Here is a 22500-nt window from a genome sequence, read left to right as displayed (position 1 = left end):
GAAAGGTATATTCGTAACCAAACTTCCACGATTGGCAATAAATGTAAAAAAAGAAAGAGTAAATTAAACAAAAGTTGACTTGGTTTCGTTAAACCCAAGGTTTCAAATCGATGGTTTCAGAAAACCTGGCACTGCAAAGATGAAGGTAATGAATAAGTTACTGATAAGTTACTGATATTATTTGACGTTTCCAAAATAATGGCGTTTCCAAGACGTTGCGAGAAGTTCCGAAGTGAAGAATGTTTTGACGGAGAATCCCAAGGAACTGCATAATTTTACAGATTATCTCTAAATAAAATATAAATGTGAGCATATACACAACCACAGATTATACACTAAACAGATATGACAACGATATAAACTAATGCACACACATGCACAGGTACATAATTAGTCACAAAGGAAGGATATATTTCATCGATAAATATAAAATCATATACGACCACATGAAAGAGATCCACTGTCAGAAATGAAAACTTCTATAACCAAATGACACCTAAAACGGCAAACATGCACCAATACAACACCTCCACAAGTTTCTGGATCTGAGTCAATATCCAAATAACATTTTTAACCCACCTAGTATAATAACTGTGTGGTTTAATGACAACTATTACCGGTATACGTTGGACACAGAGATTTGAAAACAAAAACATTACTGGCACCAATGACGCAAAAGTTCGCGAACACAACACACCAATAATTGTAATAAAAAAAAAATCCATTTACTACCAGCCTTCTTCTCAACTGCGGACATCATCAGTGCTGAAAGCAAATATAATTACATTAAAAACAAGGGCAATTACGCGAATTACATTGAAAACGAGAGCGTTTACAGCAATTACACAGAAAGCCAAAGCAATTAGCGTGAGGACTTTCATCAATTATGCCATACTCGTTATTTATACAACATACAACCAAACCACAGGCAAAATTCTGAACTGTTAAACGGCTGGCCAAAAACTTTGCTTTATATAAGCTAATGAAGCATATTGTATCTTATGAATGGCACAATGTGAAAACCTTTGCAATTGGATAATATAACGGTAGACAAAGAGATTTCAATCGTAGATAAGGCTTAGATAGGTAGTTGTGGGTCAGCTCCCCTACTTTCCAATTAGTGCAAGCTGAATTTACCATCTTCACTTTACTTCAGCAATTAAAATCACTGTCATATAAGCATGTAAATTATAAGCCAAAGCAAGAGAGAGAGAGAGAGAGAGAGAGAGAGAGAGAGAGAGAGAGAGAGAGAGAGAGAATTTATTTAAAATATGAACAAACGAAAACATACACAATATCTGTCTACCTATATATGTATATGTGTGTGTGTTGAAGGTGGAACTGTGGAAGAGAGAGAGAGAGAGAGAAAGAGAGAGAGAGAGAGAGAGAGAGAGAGAGAGAGAGAAATTTATTATTTAAAATATGAACAAACAAAACATAAACAATGTCTATCTACCTATATATATATATATATGTGTGTGTGTGTGTGTGTGTGTGTGTGTGTGTGTGTGTGTGTGTGTGTGTGTGTGTGTGTGTGTGTGTGTGTGTGGAAGGTGGAACTGTGGAAGAAGCTACATTAAAAGTTGCAAAAATATGTGATGAGAGAGAGAGAGAGAGAGAGAGAGAGAGAGAGAGAGAGAGAGAGAGAGAGAGAGAGAGAGAGAGAGAGAGAGAGGCTCCTCACTATTTATTTCCGAATTCCTTTTCTATCACGGAACATAAAGAAAAAAAGATTTTCCCGATCCTCTTCTCTTCACTTTCTCTTCTCTCGTTGCCCGTGACCTCTTTCCTTCCGTTGCAATCTACATGCAATGCAATATCTGCATTCTGGTTGAAGAGTGTTACTTTTTTATTCCTTTCCTTTTTCAACATCAGCCTTTTCATTCTTTCTTATTAACTGATGGTTTCAATATCCAATAATGAAAAATAGTTTTTTTTGTTAAGTCGATTTCAATCAGTCCCTTGTCCCTCTTGTGCAAATGCATACCCTCTTTTGTAAACTCTCTCTCTCTCTCTCTCTCTCTCTCTCTCTGTTCAACTAATTGCAACTCTCACTGCATATCAGAACGAAAAATATATTACTCACATGTTTATATATATATATATATATATATATATATATATATATATATATATATATATATATATATATATATATATATATATATATATATATTATATTATATACACACACATATATATACAGTATATATATATATATATATATATATATATATATATATATATATATTTAAATGCCTCAATCACTTAAGAGATTTCATAACGCAAAGTTTCATCTGTAGATATTAAACCTCTCTATCAGTGTTCCATAATAAACTTTTATTTCTCTAATTTTAGGCTAAACCTCCCTCCCCCTGACGCATTTCCCTGCTCCAACAAAATTCCACTCCCCCATGCATGCATGAGGACATCAAATAAGGCATTTTATCCGCGAGAAGCGTCGGAAAAAGCGCCGCTACGCTAGCGGCTCTCTTACGACCGGTATTTACGACTGACCGTCGTGATCGCGTCTTTTGTATCAGTTATTCGCGAAAGAGAAAAGCTGTTCGCGCACATAAAAACCGAAGACAGAGTCGTAAATATTGAAAATATTCCAATAGCTGTTGTTGTTATTGACAGCTGGGGCTTGCATAACCGTGCGTGTGTGCATGTGTGTGTGTGTGTGTGTTCGTTGGCAAGTGCGCTTTCTCGCTCGCTTGGAGATTCAACTCGACGGTCGAGTATTGAGTGATTCGCCAACTCTCGCTCGACTGCTTTCTGTAAAGGTTTGAAGTGGAATTGGAGATGGAAGAGGAAAAACATAAAAAAATAGACTTCCACTGGTATGAGAGAGAGAGAGAGAGAGAGAGAGAGAGAGAGAGAGAGAGAGAGAGAGAGAGAGAGAGAGAGAGAGAGAGAGAGGAACGTTTGAGTTACGTGAGAAAAATAAGCACGAGAAACAGGTGTGGAAGCTGGAAACTACTGGTCTCCAGAAGCATGAGATAATAAAAAAAAGAGCAAAATATGATGTGATGTTATGAGAGAGAGAGAGAGAGAGAGAGAGAGAGTACTGAAAATGAATAAATTGGGTGACGGAGTGCCTGACGAAAATTTTAAAATCAAAAGCAACGCTGGGAACGCATGCAAAAATGCAAAAGGAGGAGAGGGGAATATCAAGTAGTGAAGAAAGAAAAAAAGAGAAAAGCAAACAGGACCGAAGCTACTGTTTGGGATTATGGACTGGAATAAAAAAAAAAAGAAGTAAAATGTGCTTGAGGAAAGATGTCTGTCTGTTTATTTTTCATTTAGATGCCGTCTGTATTGCATAAAACTCACTCACTCTCTGCTCGGAGTCAGTGACGCTGAGAAGTTGAAAGACGGATAACTTACAACCAACCTCTATCTCTCTCTCTCTCTCTCTCTCTCTCTCTCTCTCTCTCTTCATTTACATAAAGAATTGCCACATTTAGCTGGTGAGTATGCACTTATATATAACAAAATATTCATATAAAATTAATAACTATATACACATGAATAAGTGCATATACATATATTTACACACATATATAATGTATATTTATATATACATCTATATAATTATATATATATATATATATATATATTATATATATATATATATATATATATATATATATATATATATATATATATGAGAGAGAGAGAGAGAGAGAGAGAGAGAGAGAGAGAGAGAGAGAGAGAGAGAGAGAGAGAGAGAGAGAGCTAGCTACATGAAATTAGAACCTTTGCAATGTTTTAAACAACAGGATGTCCTTTATCTAACTGTTATATATAACACTGTCGTTGGGGTCACTCATGAAAGATAAATGATAAAGGCACCAATATCGCTATGCTATTATGAAGCAAAGAAGAAATAAATTAATAAATAAGCAATTAATTTTTACGACGTGAAAGTAGCAAGTTGAGGCTGATGGCGATGATGACGCTGTTGCTAAACTGCACTCAAGAAATAATAATAATAATAATAATAATAATAATAATAATAATAATTTGTATACTGTTGATGGTACAACACAACGATCATAATAATCAGGTTAATTAACAATAATAATTGATAATTTGTAGTATATTGATGGAACTTTTAAATTAAGAGGGTCTAATTATAGTACAGATAATATAAAACATATATATATATATATAACTATTTAAATTATATATATATATGCAGTATATAATATAAATATATATATATATATATATATATATATATATATATATATATATATATATATATATATATATATATATATATATATATATACAGTTTATATTAAAAAACTAAACCAACAGATATAGTTAAAAATCCTAACGATCGCCAAATTCTACGTATTCCCACGACACAAGGCAAGCAGCCCAACAACAAACAAGAACGAACACACAAACACACAACGGCTCAAGAAGAGGATCATTCTACTCTTAATCGAATTCTCTAACGAGCCAAACAACACACTTATACCACCAGCCAACGAAGAAGAAGAAGAAGAAGAAGAAGAAGAAGAAGAAGAAGAAGAAGAAACTTATCTCGAATCGTCTCGTCTTCCTCCTCCCTGAAAGAGTCTATTATTTTTCTCTCTTTGATTGAGACAATCTGAATCTGATTTCCCTAGTGACTGGGAAATCTCAGACTGACCTTGTAGCGGATGACGGAGAATGACAGTGTCGTGTCACTCTCAGTTGCATGATCCTTTTGTTGCAACGTCTATTCTTCCGATGTTTTAATCATTTCATATTTTCCTTCTGGCTAACCTGTTGGATTCATGAGCATATTGAAAAAAAAATGTAAATATCAAAATGCGTCCTTTGGTCATTTAGCTCCTCGAGAAAATAAGTTAATGTTGAAAATTTACTTCTGAGATGAAACGGTGTATTGACGATAAGGGTGTACATTATAAGAAAAACAAAAATGAAAATAATTATAACATATTCCAACTATATTCTGTGTTCAAGGATAAAAGAACATCGCAAATAACAAGTGAATTCTTTAACTATTGAATAAGTAATATCAGTAACATTAATAATAAAAAAATAACAACAACAATTACTGATTGCATAATTATGAAAAACATACCATGATGATGATAAAAGTCAGAGAAAAGCGAAGGGAAGAGAAACAAACCAGAAATAGCACCTCAAATCCGACCAATGGACATAAAACGGAGCCACTTGCTCATGCAATGAATCACAGTTAAAACATGGGTGTATATTTTTTTCGATCTATTTATAACTTTTTACGATATTGGTTACGCGGAATCACAGCTCAGCATCTGAGAATCCTCGTTCACCACCAGCAAAAATGAGAGAGAGAGAGAGAGAGAGAGAGAGAGAGAGAGAGAGAGAGAGAGAGAGAGAGAGAGAGAGAGAGAGAGGGGGAGTAACAGCTGTGTCTATAATTATTGTGTGACGCATACAGGTGTGATCACTTCTCGTCACCCACTAAATAAACATGACACAAGGGTAACTTCTGCGAAACTGCGTCCTGGGAAATGAATGCATACATCTCTGCAGGCATGGCTACACACACACACACACAATATATATATATATATATATATATATATATATATATATATATATATATATATATATATATATATATATATATGAATGATCACTTGAACAATTGTTCTGCGCATTAATACAATTATTAAGAAAACGATGGGGACTGAATAGTTCTTAAAGCTTGTAACTTGTCTTGAATATAGATCTCAGCTAGATACCATCTATATATATACATATATATAGATACAATATATATATATATATATATATATATATATATATATATATATATACAGTATATATATAGGCTTGTAAGTACAAACGTACATATATTCAACATGCTCACTAAAAAGAAAAGTTCAAAATAAATTCTCCACCCTTATATACATTTTTAAAGTTCTGGAACAAAATACTGAGGCTGTAAGGATATTAGGGCGTGAGCTGAAGCATAAGAGAAAGAGAAATAAACATAATGCAATAAAAAATATTAACCTATTAAAAAATAAAGAAACAAACATATAAACGAGCCAACCCACGGAAAGTGAAAATGCATCTCGAGGGAGACGGAAGGTCACTATGTTGGGGTTACGAGAAGCGATTCTTGACCCCGTTATAGTGTCCCCCTCAGCGCATTACCAGCGGAAAACGGACCTGCATACGGAATATTTCTTCTTCGCCCTCTTCATTTCAATAAAGTTCTCGCGCGATGTCCCTTTCCATGGTCATTTTAAAAAAGTGTGAAATTAATTTTTTTTTAAGGTAAAGTGCCTTAAAAGGATAAAGAATGTCCGACAGAAATGCAAGGGGGAAAAAAGAATAACTACTGAATATACTTGTGAAAAGGAAGGGAGGAATTGAGAAATACGTTGTGGTAAAATTGCAAAAGAAAATAAAATAATTAGGAATACGTAAAAATGGATGGATAATATACTCTGAAAAAGAAACGCAGGGACAAAGAAAGAAGGTGCGATAAAATAAAACTAAAATAAGACTGAAAACAGAAACAACATTAAAGGAAGCGATAGTAAATGGTAAAAAAGAAAAGGAAGTGTTTAGACAAAAAAAAATGCAGACACAGATATGGGGAAAAGAATAAAAAACAGATGAAGTCAAAATGAAAGGATAATGAAATTCGTAGAAGAAAAGCCTTGACACTTCGAAGGGGAAGGAGAGATAAGAAAGATCAACAATGAATAAATGAGGAAGAACAAGGGTTTATGGAGAAGAGATAAGGGAGAGATTGCTTTCATTACAAAATCAATAAAGTTCTTTTTTTCTAGGCTGTGACATATCTTTATTTCATTATTAATTTTCAAATTTCCGTTTTAAACTTTGTCTAATATATACATTCAATAATGAGGAAGAATTTAAAGGCAGCTAACAAATGCTGATGACTTAGCGAGTTGAGCGATGGGCCCCACAGGGAGTAGTGACCTAAGTGTACCTCAGGCGGTGCACTGTAGGCATTCCTAAAGGGTGTATGTTGATCAAGACGCAGCGGAAAGTGGGAACAAGGTTATTCGTCTTCTTCCTTTCCATTGCCAATATTGAGCTCATAAGGGGTCAGATTAAAAGTTACTGCAGAGTCTCATCGGTCAATTTCTGCACCCACTTTCGAGCATTTTAATATATTCCATTCCCGCTTTAATATATTCCCATTCCCGCTTCCTTTCTTCCATTGTCCTTTCCAGCCTATCTAACTATCACTTGTCAGTGCAAATGTGGGATTTTTCTCACAGTTCCTTCTTCGGAGCATTGCGCTTCATTTACTTTCTCATCTTGCTGTCCAACCACCTTAACTCACTTTTCTCTGGAAGTGCCCCAGTGCTTGGCTTTACCTCCTGAATTTCATGATTCATCTCTATAGAGCCCTATAAGTAACCCTCAACCATAGTACTCAAAGACAAAGACGACAGGACAGTGTTGCCAGTGGAAACTATCAAGACATGATTGGGTCCGTCTTCGCTCGAGCACAATACGGTCAAGTTCAGGTGAAATTACTGCCCTACTAAGACCCATACTGTTAAAGCTGATAGCATTTTAGACGTGTTCCATAAATCTATATTTTGATAATAATAATAAATAATAATAATAATGACAACTGAACAAAGGCATGAAAATTCAAAAATAATTATTGCAAACTATAAATGTTGAAGTAAAAATTAACTACATAACACAGTTTATAAATCTGATTTTGTCAAAAACAAAACGAAAATGGGTCTTTGTGGTTCCGAAACTCATTTAAATCATATAAGACAACTATCACTTAAAAAAGCACTCTGGCGTTCCATAAAGACTAGAAATAAATTTGAGAGAACCTCTTAAAAGATGAAATATTCTCCACAGAAGCAACTTGCCGTAAACACTGAAATAATGGTCGCGCAATTCGGAGAATATTCCAACTGGAATATTCCAATTAGGACCCCGGCTTCTTAATTAGCATTTTCATCAAGTTTACAGAATGGAGGAAGTTGCAATAATAATGATAATGAAGGAAAAATGGAAAATGTTCCTAATGAAATCAATTTCTCCGAGGAGACATATTCCTCTTGGCTAATCACGTGTAAACTCTCCTTCTACAGGAGAGTTGCCTTCAGTCCACGGATAATTTGCAGATGAGAGAGAGAGAGAGAGAGAGAGAGAGGAGAGAGAGAGAGGGGGGGTAGGAATATGTTCATGTATACCTATAACAATAGTTACATTTGAGTAAAAGCAACTTTCATATTTAACTTCTTTCTCTAAGATATACATATACAGACATACATACACACATATTATACACATATATATATATATATATATATATATATATATATATATATATATATATATATATATATAATGTTCACAAGTCAGAGAGAGAGAGAGAGAGAGAGAGCAATTACTGAAATGAAAAAGTAATATCAAGAAATATACCGCGAAACGATGATAAAGAAACCACCTGTAAAATCCCTCTGCCCTAAACGACCGCTCCCTGGGGAGCAATAAGGGTCACCCAACTGCACTTAATTATGGAGCAAATCGCCTTCAACACACAATGAAAATATACGAGCGAGGGAGCCAATGATAAAAGGGAATGGGTACAATAAGGAAGAACAAGGGAAGGGATAACACGAAGGAAATGGGAGTTAAAAAGGGGGAATATACAGTGAGAAGGATGGATGAGAATGGAGGAGAGGTAGGCGGACTTGAGTCTTGAAGATCAAAGCGAGGGTAAAGAAAAGGGAAAGCACAAAACCTCTTTGCTTGCAGCAGGCAGTCGGCAGTGTTGGCGAGCCAAAGAATTTAATGATCTTACGCTATATTCCTTGTGACGTTTGTGGCCATCTCTTCGCTTTTACTTAATCCGTTTTTAGCAAAGAATTTTTTCTAGTGTTTTTAAGCCGTTTTACTCTATTTTTTAATGTGTTACCTTGTAACTTAGTCCACATTACCAAAACGGGCTTCTTTAGTTTCTGGAGATATTATTTTTCTTTATTTTTTGGGGGGGATCTTTTGGTATAATCCGGTTTTCATCAACATTCTTATTCTCTTGTTTTAGTTTTATATTTATTGATTTCGAGTTTTGCAAATCGTTTTCAATATACTCCAATTACTTTTGAGAGTGCATCATATGTGTTTGTAAACAAGCTTGCGTGCAAATCTACTATCACACTGTACAATTAAACACATATAAGTGACATGTATCAAAACGAAATGAGTTAACAGAATATCATACTTCCATGTAATGTATGTATGAAATAACCACTGTAGGTGAGGCGGTTGCCATGAGCAAGCATGTCAGTATTACAACAAGCGCACGTGTTTGAGCGATAAAAAAAAACAGGTTAGAGAGAGGGAGAAAAAAAAGTGCATCCGTTTGACAACTACACAACTTGTCTCTCTTTCACTGCGAAAAAAAAACAGGTTAGAGAGAGAGAGAAAGGGATAAAAAAAACATATGCATCCGTTCAACAACTACAAAACAAGTGTACCTTTGACTGTGAAAGCCTATGTACATGGGAAAGTGCTGCGCTAGGGGGATGGTACAAGCTAATGCATGTGTAATTTATTCATGTGCATTAGACTACCTGAATGATTCGGCTTGTAAATACCTGAATACTGTGTTCGAAACCTTGTAGGTATGGAATAGAAATAGGAATATAAGATTTAGGCCAAAGCCCAAGCACTGGGACCTATGAGGTCATTCAGCGCTGAAAAGAAAAATGCCAGTAAAAAGGTTTGAAAGGTATGACAGGAGGAAAATCCCACAGTAACACTACGAAACAATTGTTAGGAGAGAAAGAAAGAGAATATGAACGAAGGTACAGCAAAAGGAATGAAAGGGGTTGAGTAATGCCTACAGTGCACTGCGTGAGGTGCACTGATGGCACTAACCCCCTACAGAGCCTTGTAGGTATGCAAAAACTTGTTCATTGCTTGTGCGCAGAAACACTAGGTCACTGCTTGTAGAGTCCTGTGTATTCTTCCTGTATATTCTTGAGTGCGTGCAAAAGGTTGTGGTAATTCTATGATTTTGTAAGTCCGAATCCTCTCCTCTGGGCAGTTTTTTAAGCAGAGCTAAAGTTCCCAGGGTCATTCCATTAAGAGGAATGGTGGGGCAGCAGCGAGTTCTTTTAATGAAAAGGCAAGAGCACAATAGCTTTAAGGAGGGAAAGTTGAAGTTATTATATTTCGCATTTCTTCTGTTACTACTACTACTACTACTACTACTACTCTCAAGTGATTATCATTATCATGATAACAGTAATGTGATCACAATAATTATTTTCAATATGACGATACAAATCAAAATAATAAAGAAAACATTTAAGCACAAATGTCATAATTTCAATGTTGGTATTGCAGTTCATGCGACATTCAAACGTCGAGACGCGGCAGAGTTTCAACAGAGAAGTGCTTGCTTTCGATTAAAACCTCGATTTTATGAGAAAAACAAACTCAATCAGGATGAAATTCGAAACAGTTTTCTTTCCCATCCAAAGAATTTTTTTGTTTGCAATACTAATTGCGTTTCAAAACCTTACTCGCAGGCTAGTATTCAGGCCCACGTTCGATTCATGCAGACTTAAGCACGCTCGCACGTACATACTTACACACACACACACACACACACACATATATATATATATATATATATATATATATATATTTATATATACATATATATACATATATATGTGTATATATATATATATATATATATATATATATATATATATATATATATATAATTTATAAATTCAGTAATAATTCACATATGGTTTAAGTTATTTCTAAAGAAAAGTGAATTCGATATTAAAAGGCATTCATGGCTTCATATTTGTGATTAGTCATGAGCGTAGAACTAACAAAACTGTCATAATTATCTAGTGCTACAAACTTAGCAAGCAGCTCTCATGGTGGTGATAGGCTGATTTCGATTCTAGTTAATGAATTTGAATTCGAAATGAATATGCAGAGCTCACTTGAAATCAACTTGAATGTTTATTAATAGCCGACTGAATTAGTCGACTGTTTACCTTTGTTCCTAATCCAAAGGGCACAAGATCGAACCGCAGCCGGGCCCACATGCATTTATAAATTATAATTCCCTTTGGGTATATTAATCCATACTTAGGGCTATTGATGACTTTGTATGCATATATATATATATATATATATATATATATATATATATATATATATATATATATATATATTATATATATATATATATTATATATAATTATATATGTGTGTATATTATTAACAACCAAAATTATTTCTTGAGGAATTTCTCAATACAAGACTTGAATCCAGGTAGGAAACGTGATGGCACAAGCCTTCATCATTAATTCTCATCTGCATTCCAGACTTGAAGAGATAAGCATATCCAAAACGGGAGAGGAAATCCAGCTTTTATGGATTATTGTGTCTTCTTAATTTTATATATATTACACACACATATAAATATATACATATATACACACACATATGTATATATTATATAATATTATATATATACAGTATATATATATATATATATATATATATATATATATATATATATATATATATATATATATATATATATATAATATAATATAACCACATAAACATAAACATTCAACTTACAGTCAACAGCAAAATAGAGTTCATACAGGAGCGGATTGATAGCAGAATGGGAGTTAACAGAAGAATAATTTAATAGGAGAACGGGAGCTTGTTAGCAAAACACGAGTTCACGAGAGTGAAAGTAAACAGCAGACGCAGGATTGATAATGAAACTTAAATATAACTGAAACCTTTCCATAGCCCACAGATATTGGAATTATTAGTTTTCAGAGGTGGAAAATGCTGTAGACGATCAAAGAATGGAGCAGACCTGCCTGCTCTTAGCGATAACATGTGGGCATTTATCTCCGAATCTCAAAGAATGATTTTACTGTAGATAAACCCAAATTCAAAACCATTTCCTTTTACGATAAGAAAATGTTCCAACTACAGTATGTTCTCGATTCAATATATGCATGCATACCAGTAACCCTCTTCCCCTCTCTGCATATCATTAAACCCTTACTTAGCAAAAAGGGCAGATGACAGAAATAAATAAGTTAATCGCTAGGATTATGAGTCTGATTATCTTTTAAGTGAACCGACGTAGGGGAATTATACCCAAGTCTCCGTCAAGAGGGATGTAAGCCGATAAGAGAGGAAGCAATAAATCGGCTTTATATAAATAGGAGAGAGAGAGAGAGAGAGAGAGAGAGAGAGAGAGAGAGAGAGAGAGAGAGAGAGAGATGAACTCATACGCTTTAACATACTTATATACGAACATGCAGAGGAAGAGTCGGAGATAACATAACGCACATTCAAACACACTAACCTATTTTTAAACGGTAATGTCACAAACAACATTAAACATCGTCGTGATGACAGTCACCATTTTGTCGATGATGTGGAAGACGATGAGGATGATGATGATGATGATGATTATATACAGGAAATTAAAAACAATAATAATACCATCGGCATCAATAAAAAAAAATGTAAACATACAGTAAATTAAAATTTACATCATACAACATAATCTTCAACAAATATAGTAACAGAATCAACAGCAATAATAATAATAATAATAATAATAATAATAATAATAATAATAATAATAATAATAATAATAATAATGTCCCTAAAGATGAACACGGGGCATCAGAGCAATAATTCACAGAGTGACATCATCAGAGAGATGTCAGTCGAAATTTTCAGTCGCCATGACATTGTGACAGGTTGATGTAAAATCAGACTCGGCTGAAACTCAACAAAGGAATCCGGATAATGAATAACATTTCCATCAAAGAGAAACTCGTATCCGGATGAATTTTAATGGGCCGGATGGGATTCGTCCCCGTGGAATGTTTATTATCAATCTTCCAAGCCTTAACCCACATTTGGAAGAGAGAGAGAGAGAGAGAGAGAGAGAGAGAGAGAGAGAGAGAGAGAGAGATAAATTCATAAAACTGCACTGAGACTAATTTCCTATGATTTCAAGGAGAGAGAGAGAGAGAGAGAGAGAGAGAGAGAGAGAGAGAGAGAGAGAGAGATAGAAAACCTGAGAGTGAGTGAATTTAGAAGTCTTAAGAGAGAGAGAGAGAGAGAGAGAGAGAGAGAGAGAGAGAGAGAGAGAGAGACAGATAACCTGAGAGTGAGAGTGAATTTAACAAGTCTTTCAGAGAGAGAGAGAGAGAGAGAGAGAGAGACTTGGGGCTCTAAGATAACAGGATACTGTAGAATAACACAGCTGATAAGCGAGTATTATGGTAACGTCCGCTGGGCAGCGGAGGTCGAGGTTTTTATTGCTCTCGACGCCTCCCGACTCTACTTATTTCTCTGGTGTCCGGTTTCGCGAACAGGATCTTTTTATTTAAATGCTCAAGCAAGGATTTGGCCTACTTAAAGGAAGGGTATTTCCATTTTTATTTTTATTTCAGGCTAATGTATGGAATTCTCCACTTTCTTATCTATTCAATAAAAAAATTTAGGACTCTAACTGTAGCCATATTGGTTTTCTTATTTATGTTTCTTTTTTTTTTTTTTTGAGAACTTGGACAAAAAGATATTGGCAAATGGGTCTGCTCGACTTTTTTCTCTACGACAGTATACCATTCACTTCCCATCCTCTGCTTCTACAAGGATGTCTACTTTTCCACTCAGCCGGAAACCTTAGCTTTAACCTATCCTAAAATCTAGGTTGAAGCCTTATCTATTTAATTCCTTAAGCTTTTTTTTTATTTCAGCGTAAAAAAACATAATCTTCATCACCTTCCATTTTTGTCTTTCACTTTCTTGCCATAAGATCCACTAAGTGATTCTCCTTATCGAAATCTCTGTGCAAATGATTTTTTCATCCGTTTTTTCGCAAATGTGTTATGAGTACTACGCTACAGCCTTGTCCCATTAATTTTAATCCACTTATCTCAGAACGTCTGGTAAAAGTGTTACAAGACTAATGTGCATAATCATAAAAGTATAAAACTCACTTCGCTTGAATGTAGGGTAATAATGTACAATGTTGCTCGTTCGCTCAATGAACTTGATTTCACACTTTATGTATATCAGCACACCCAGTACAAGTATAAAATCTTATTAGTGTAAACAAAATTTGTTTGTCAAGTAACTGACCAGTACCAATAACTCTGAACATAATTGTCCATGAACGTCATAAAACGGTACTAAATCATAAGACTTCAAGAAATAAGTATTAAATAGAAAATAAAAATAAATAAAAGATAACAAAATATAACGATATATAAAATATAAAATTTTAACGTGAAGGAAATAACATGTAAAGCTACAAAAATATCAGTAATAAAATACAGATTTACAAAAACAACACGAAATTGCAAAAAAAAAACAGTATTACAACACTGCAAGTGAATGCAATAACCATTTATAAAACTGTAAAAAACACAAGCAATAAAATACAAATTAGTAAAAAATTAAAATCTAAAATGACATTCCACTTTAATCTCTGGAGAGGCACAAACGCCATCGAAGACCCTGCCTATAAGTTTAGTGCCTCCTCCACGCGCGTTCCTCACCAACTTTCCCTTTTAACTTTTCCTTTTGCTTCTCATTTCCTCGCGAGACGATCGACTTAGGCAAAACACTTCTCACTTCGAAGAAACTTCACTCGGCCATTGGGACACTTGCAATCGCGCGGCCTAATTGCGCACAAGCTCACTGTCATATACTTAAGCATTAGCTAAATTTAAATGCCGCTAAACTTAAGATTAACGTCAGCGGTGTCTCTCATTCAGCGTTTCTCAAGCAAACCTTTTACCAAAAGAGAGCGAAACGCCGGTAATTAAGACACTATCCCTTCCAGGCCCCCAACTCTCTCTCTCTCTTTCTCTCTACTTGATGTTTTCAAAATTTCAAACGCCTTTAAACATAATACCTAAAACCACAAATTAAAATCAGCGCTAAGCTTCTCATCACTCAGTGATTCTCAGTTCTCTCCTTTCATCAAAAGACAACCGAACGCCCGCAATTAAGCTAGGTGCCTACCATTCCCCACCTCTCTCTCTCTCTCTCCGCCAAACTGAAAGTGTGAGTGGTAAAATAATCTATTCACTGCCTTCCAGAGTTGCTTCACATTTCGTTTAAATGGTTCAGGTTTTGACGATCTGGCAGGGTGTTCAGAAAGTGTTTACAAATAGGAATGATGAAAGGGCTATAGGAGATAAACAGATCACAAAAGCACAAATTGTGTGTGAGAGAGAGAGAGAGAGAGAGAGGAGAGAGAGAGAGAGAGAGAGAGAGAGAGAGAGAGAGTTTATGTCATATGCCACCCCGAATGACAAGACATGATAAATATTTACCATTCATTAATATTTGATCGGAAATGTTTACTCTTTCTATCGCTTTTCAAACCTTTCTCTCTCTCTCTCTCTCTCTCTCTCTCTCTCCTATGCCATCCCTTCTTCCTGCATCTGCCACTCGCAATGCGCTCCTAAATTACTCACGTCCCTATTCTTGTCTCCTGCTTGTTCTTGGTGCTTGGCGCAGGCTCCCCTTGCAAGCAACTTCAAACAGCATCTCATATACATTCATTGTCTCCATATTTTTTCGGGTTGAAAATGAGGGGAATCAATTGCTCAGTTTCCTGGGAAAAAGGCAAAGAGTCCTCTAATCCCCTATCGCCAACAGTGCTTTACAATTCTTTCTTTTACCTTTATTTCGTTAAGGCAGAGCATATATTTTTCAAAACTTTTAAATCAGAGTGCATATTATTTTTATTACTTTGTAAAAGAAATTGATTCAGTTACTTTTTCTTCACAAATTTATCCTTATTTCCTTTCTCCACATCCATGCCCTTCCCCCTCTACCCACCCCGCCCCCCCAAATTCAAATGTTCGTTCTTTCCTTTTGTTAACAGAGAAGCATCTTTATTTTCTTACGAATAAAGGAGTGAACGGGTTACTCCTTTTTGACGTCATTCCTTTGCAGTCGTAACCTGTTCTTTCTTAAATTTCCTTTCGTAAGGAATGTTCATTTTTTTCAGGAAAAAATTATTATTTAAAATATATATATATATATACATTTACTTCTGCATTTCTGAGACAAAAAAAAAATTAAATTTACTTCATTACTTTCATGAGATAAAAAATATTTTTTCTTCTTCGGGAAAAATATAAATTTACTTCTTTATTTCCTTGTGGGAAAATGCAAAATTCCTTCTTCAATGTTTTATGAGGAAAATGTATATATTTACCTCTTTATTTCCATGAGAAGAAATCTAAATTAAACACTTTACTTCTCTGAAAGAACAATAATTGCTTCTATTTCCTGAAAAAAAATCCCATTTACTTCTTTATATTCCAGAGAAAAAATACAAATTTACTTCTTTTTTCCTTTAGAAAAATATATAAATTTACTTCCTACAATCTTAAGGAAAAGATGCGTTTTTCTTATTTTCTTATGAATATAAAAAAATTTGCTACTTTATTTTCCTAAGAGTAAGGATAAATTTCCTAGTTTACTTTTTAAAAAACTTCCTTACTTACTTTCTATGAAAAATGTCCTTACTTACTTTTTAAGAAAAACTTCCTTACCTTTTAAGAAAAAGAAAATCAAAGTCTGAAAGAAAGAATAGCCTGGATACTCTTTTGCCAAAAGATTAACTTCCCTCCTACTCCTCCTCCCCTCCTCTTCCTCGCCCCCTCCCTCCCATCCTTCCAAAACCTCGTTTTTCCTCTTCCTTCCTCCTCCTCCTCCTCCTCTGCAACACTTGTGCAATTGCAATCTTCAACCACACCTTTCAGTGAACGCCCTAAAGCTGTCTGTTCCATCCTCCCTCCCTCGGCCATTTCGCGTTCCTTGGCGCTAACGAAATTTTGGATATGGCCAGCTTGCTCGTCCGTACGTTTGTCTGTCTGTCAGTCTGTCTCTTCCTAGATTCAGGGTTTGGAAGGGGTTAAAGATTTTAATACAAGGTGGTCCGGACGTTTTTCGAGTCACGGTGGGTGTTTGAAATACTGACTAATTTTTCTGTTCGTCTAATAAATTGGACTCAAAATAATCATTATTTTTTTTTATATATTCACGACGGTATATGAAAATTTTTTTGAAAGTCCTTTACTATTTTGCGCACTTACGACCTACTTTACAAATCATTTAGGAATTTAGGGTTATTGTTATTAATAATGATAACGATAATAACTCCTTATTTACAAAGGTATGAAACCGTATGATCGAAAATACATTTGATATCAATAAAACCGCATTTTACAAACTACTAAGTTAAAATTAACCACCAAACTAGCAATTACAACAATAATAATAATAATAATAATAATAATAATAATAATAATAATAATAATAATAAGTGAAGTTAAAAGTGTAACAATAAAAATTAAACAATAATAAAGAATAAACGCAACACAAAATTCCAGAAACTTCTAACTTCGATTCTAATTTTCCACATTTTTCCTTCCATAAAAACTAACGAAATTGCAACATACTTTTCCAAGCACAGGTCAAAAGTTATTGCAAGCGGTATAATCCTGTAAGATCACCTTCCACAAACCCACATCCAATTCATAAGCATTAACCCCAATTTCTTTAGTCACACAGCAGGGTTGGTTAATCCTAGCAAAGCAAGCGAGACAAACTCAGAGGATCAGGCAAAAGGAAGTCCCAATTTTGAGGAGGAGGAGGAGGAGGAGGAGGAGGAGAGGAGGAGGAGGAGGAGGAGGAGGAGGTAGGCAACGGAAGCTGAGGGGGAGGGGAAAGGGCGGGGTTTGGAAAAGGTTTCAAGATTAATAGGTAGATTTGGAAAACCCAGACGGCCATTTCACCACTACTCTCAACGGATTTCAAGGAAGTCCAAAATGGCTTCACGATACCCGACGTCTCTTAAATTTCCTAATTAACTGAATGGTGCTATCGCAATTTCCTAGTAGTGTGTTAACCCATGTGGAGATTAACAGTCCATTTCTCGAGGACAAGAAGCAGCGAGCACACCTTGGAGTCATATGGCCCCCTTCAGTAAATTAGTTTTCCTGGGCAAACACGTCATTCTACCCAGGTCAACTGGTGCAACCATGTCTCATTGCTATTCTTAATTAACAGCAACATCTAAGTACTTGGAATAAATTAATATCAAGCCTTGAATAACGAACTTCCTCAGCAATACCAATTTCACGGTATTCGCCTCTCATAACCATCTTTGTTTACTCTCGTCAAGATTTAACTGATTTGCTTAATTAATTAATGAACCACATAATCATTTCCAGAAACTTCCCCTCGCGTGACAAACTGGGTCAATGCCAGTCACAACCCCAAACAATACAAGCTGCATAAAGGGAAGGGTGACCCGCCTCGATTCGACGGAGAAACCAGCTTTAAAAATACCCTTCCCAAAATAGCAGCGCCAAAGCCACCTGAAATTCATAACCCCATTATTAATTAGCAGAGACGCAACCTGTGTGACCTCTTGATAACAGGAAGGATCCACTCAACGCCTTCCAGGAACGACGAAGGCAGCCCCATTTTGGCGGGAAGATTTCCCGCGAAGTCAGACCATTAACTTTTGGCGGGAACAGACCATCATCTAGTGGCCTCTGGTAATTGGATACAAGGCCCTGATTAACCTTTTGGCATTTATCGGAAGTAATGAGGGTATCGTCTTATAAAATGATAGGAACTAAGTCGATACATATATGAAATCGCTTAACGAGTCGATAAATCTATGAATTTTCATGATCGGAGACTATAAACCTAAAAATAGGCATGAACTAAGCCTATACGCCTGTAAAATGGCATGTGTATAGTCTATAAATCTGTGAAATGCTATGAATGATTCTCTATCACATAGCCAAAATGAGCTCCTATCACTGAAGTCTGAAGCTGAGTATTACATTCTGCATTTATTTTTATTTTAAGATCTCTGTCCTCGAGCCCTGAATTTAGCCCAAAATCCTGGTGGAACATTTAAGATTATAACATAGAAAATCCCTAATGCTCCAAATCCAATTAAGATAAGTGGCGAAGTTTCGCTTGACGTTAACAAAGAGCGCTTACGACACTTCCCCCATGACTAAGAAGATTGGGCAAAACTATTCATTCCTTTGTATTTCTCGGAAAATAAACAAGGCCTTTCTTTTACACAACATAAAAGGACCTTTAAATTCTTCCAAATTTCAAACATATTTTGGCGTGCTAAAAGTTCTGGCAAATATAAACCTCACTTTTCCTAAAAAATATTTTGTCTGTGCTAGCAATATATGTTGGCAAGTTTCAAATTTCTGAAAATGATGAGTCTAACTTTCTGGAAAATTAATTTCTAAATAATTTCAAGTTTATCGAGGCCTAGTAAAATTTTGTGGTAATGAGAAACTGAATATTTCAAAATAATCAAAATTTACTGAGTCATAAAAGATACTCAGTAATTCCTTTTAAGATATACAGTATAATCAAACCTATCAAACTTTATACCAGGTACAAATCAATTGTGGAATACTAAAATTCCGGGTAATCACAGATCAAGTCATCAAAAAAAAAAAAACACACACACACACACACACATGGGGACCTATTGTTATTTAGCGATTAAAATATATTTTGGCAAAATAAAAAATTGGTTGTTTTATATACAATGTTATGCAGGACAATCTAATTATGCTGAACGTTAATTTCTTTCTTAATGAGCTTGTACATCTTTCTATCGTTTTCTGCGGGATAAGATCAGGCTCCTGTTTCCTTCACCTTTCCCATTCTCCAGTCTTTGTTAGATCAGGACAGCAAGTTGCCGGTTCCATCGGCCTTCAAATAAAATAAACTAAAATGAACCCCCTTGTCCATATCAATGAAACAATTTCCCATAATAATATGTCTAACTTTAATTATATATATATATATATATATATATATATATATACATATATATATTATATATAATAATATATATATATATATATATATATATATATATATATATATATATATATATATACATACACACCAGGATATATTTATAATGTCTATTAATTAAATTCTATCGGGTTTACATTCTGTATTTCTTTAAATAAAAGTCTCCATTAATTCCCATTTTTAAAAATAAAATAATTCTATTTTGAAATCTATACATAACCATTTCGCTCACAATTTCCATATATAACGTAAAGGGCCTTTCTCATTTTACCTGTCATTCTTTTAAAATAACAGAATATGGCTGTAAATACATTCCAGCCAACTTGATTTGCTACTCCACTTCTTCATTACTTTTTTAGTTATTTTCTCCGCCTGGCAAGAAACGAGTTTAGCTGTCCACTTGAAATCAATGATCACTTTATGCAAAGCACTGAATTGGGGGAAGGAGGTTTATGATCAAGAGAGAGGGAGGGAGAGGAGGAGGGGGTTGGCGTATGGCAGTGGTTTCCAACCTGGGGGCGCGCCCCACTGGGGCCTGGCGCCAGGGCTGCCAGGGAGACGCAAATGCTTGATGAAGATGGGATAATTATATCTGAAAAAATATTAATTATGATATGAAATTCAGAATTTCAAAATACTGAAATTTAAAATATTTCAACTATATAAATATGAAATTTAGTTGTCTAAATATATAAACTATATAAATATGAAATTTAGTTGTCTAAATATATAAACTATCTCAAATTCTATATTAAGGAATTAATTATTAAGCAATTATAAAATATAACGAAAGTAACGTTTTGCAAATATGAAAATTGTATTGATTACATAATGCAGAACATTGCATACATTTTGGCTGCAAGTTAAAGAGAAGTACCTTCCTTGTCATCAAAGGCCATTGACATTTTATTACGCTTATGCAACGTCATACTTATGTGAATCAGGGTTCAGTGCTGTTGCTGTTCTCAAAACAAAATACCACGTTTCTCGCTTAGCAATAGAAAAATAATAACGGGTCGCGCTTTCATCACATCCTCCAAGATTTGAGAGAAACTTTGCTCAGAGAAAACAAACACAACCATCACACTAGTGAAGGTAAGCTTATACATACATATATGATTTTATATATTATATATATACATACATACATACATATATATATATATATATATATATATATATATATATATATATATATATATATATATATATAATACTAATGAATTACTGACATGTACTGACTATGCCAGTAAATTACAGTATTTAAGGAGGGGGCAGAGAATGTGCCATTCAATGAAGGGGGTGAGAATTAGAAAACGTTGGAAACCATTGGCGTATGGGAAGGGAAGGGGGAAATGGGCGTGTAGGGACAAAGGAAGGGGGATGTTTAGGAACAGGGTGAAGGTGTGGAGCTAGATTAATGACGAAAAACAGGTGAAAAGATCAAAAGCAGAAAACAATGTAACCACATAACCGTAATAAAGGCCAGTCTTATCTCCGTTTCTTAATAATCTCAACTCAAAAGTTGAAAGGCAGTAACCTTGAAATTAATTGCGACAGAACAGAATCAGTCATAGTTGAAAGGCAGTAACCTTGAAATTAACTGCGACAGAATAAAATCAGTCATTCAACGGGTGGAAAGGGCAGATGCTAATATGTAAAGCAGAAGGCTGGTGCTAATTAAAACCTGAAAAAATGGTGGGGGTGTTAAGAATCCCAGCAGCCATCTTCTTAACTCTCCAATTATTTTTCCAGACAGTGACAAAGAACCTAGACGAAAAGCATCATTATCCAGGCTCTAGAAAGAAAGGAAAAAGGGAGAAAAAGTAATCTTGAGAAATCTTGTAACTTCCTCAGAGATCATAAAACTGGGAACATAAAAGATCTCTTAAAACGATGAAGAACAGGGAGTGGCCCAAGTTACTAATTATCAAAATATATATACGTATATAACGAAACATAGTCAGCATACGGATTTTATCATCATCTTGAAGCAACTAAACTCGCTCCAGTTTATATTTTTAAAATATTCAAAAGTCCCATCAACCCACATTTTCAATTTCTTTAAATAAAATACTTAAGTTCATAAATTTTTATAATTTTCATAAAACTTCATTCTGATTATAATTTACATATATAATGCAAGGGGAGGCAGAGGAAAGAGCAGATGAAGGGAAGACGAATTGGGGGAGAAAGTTTAGAGAAGATGACATTGTGGAAAAATGTCGCCACGTACCAGCTGTCAAGGCAAACTTTATATCCTTCCCTTAATATAGCCAGAGAGAAAAGATAAGAAAAGAAGACAAGGATAAAACTAAGATAAGAACAAGGATAAAACTCAGGATAGGAGCGCCATGATCCTTTGGGATTAGCTACTAAAATCTCCCGCAAGCATAAGCTGCAGAGTAAGCCATCTTCTCTGCCAACTAAGAACATCATGATGCTGTTTTATCTATTTATCTATCTATCTACTCTATCTATCTATCTATCTATACAGATATATATATTAAATTTTATCAATTGCACAAATTTTCTGTGCATCAA

General features: G+C 34.8%; 1 long non-coding RNA gene across 1 annotated transcript in view; it reads left to right on the top strand.

The window, feature by feature from the left end:
- Positions 1–22500, top strand: part of LOC136828021 (uncharacterized) — a 206893-nt gene that overhangs the window by 49308 nt on the left and 135085 nt on the right. The window lies entirely within an intron of this gene.

This window comes from Macrobrachium rosenbergii, chromosome 42 (assembly GCF_040412425.1).
Source record: "Macrobrachium rosenbergii isolate ZJJX-2024 chromosome 42, ASM4041242v1, whole genome shotgun sequence".
Lineage (NCBI taxonomy): Eukaryota > Metazoa > Arthropoda > Malacostraca > Decapoda > Palaemonidae > Macrobrachium > Macrobrachium rosenbergii.
This window is presented reverse-complemented; position numbering and strand designations above follow the sequence as displayed.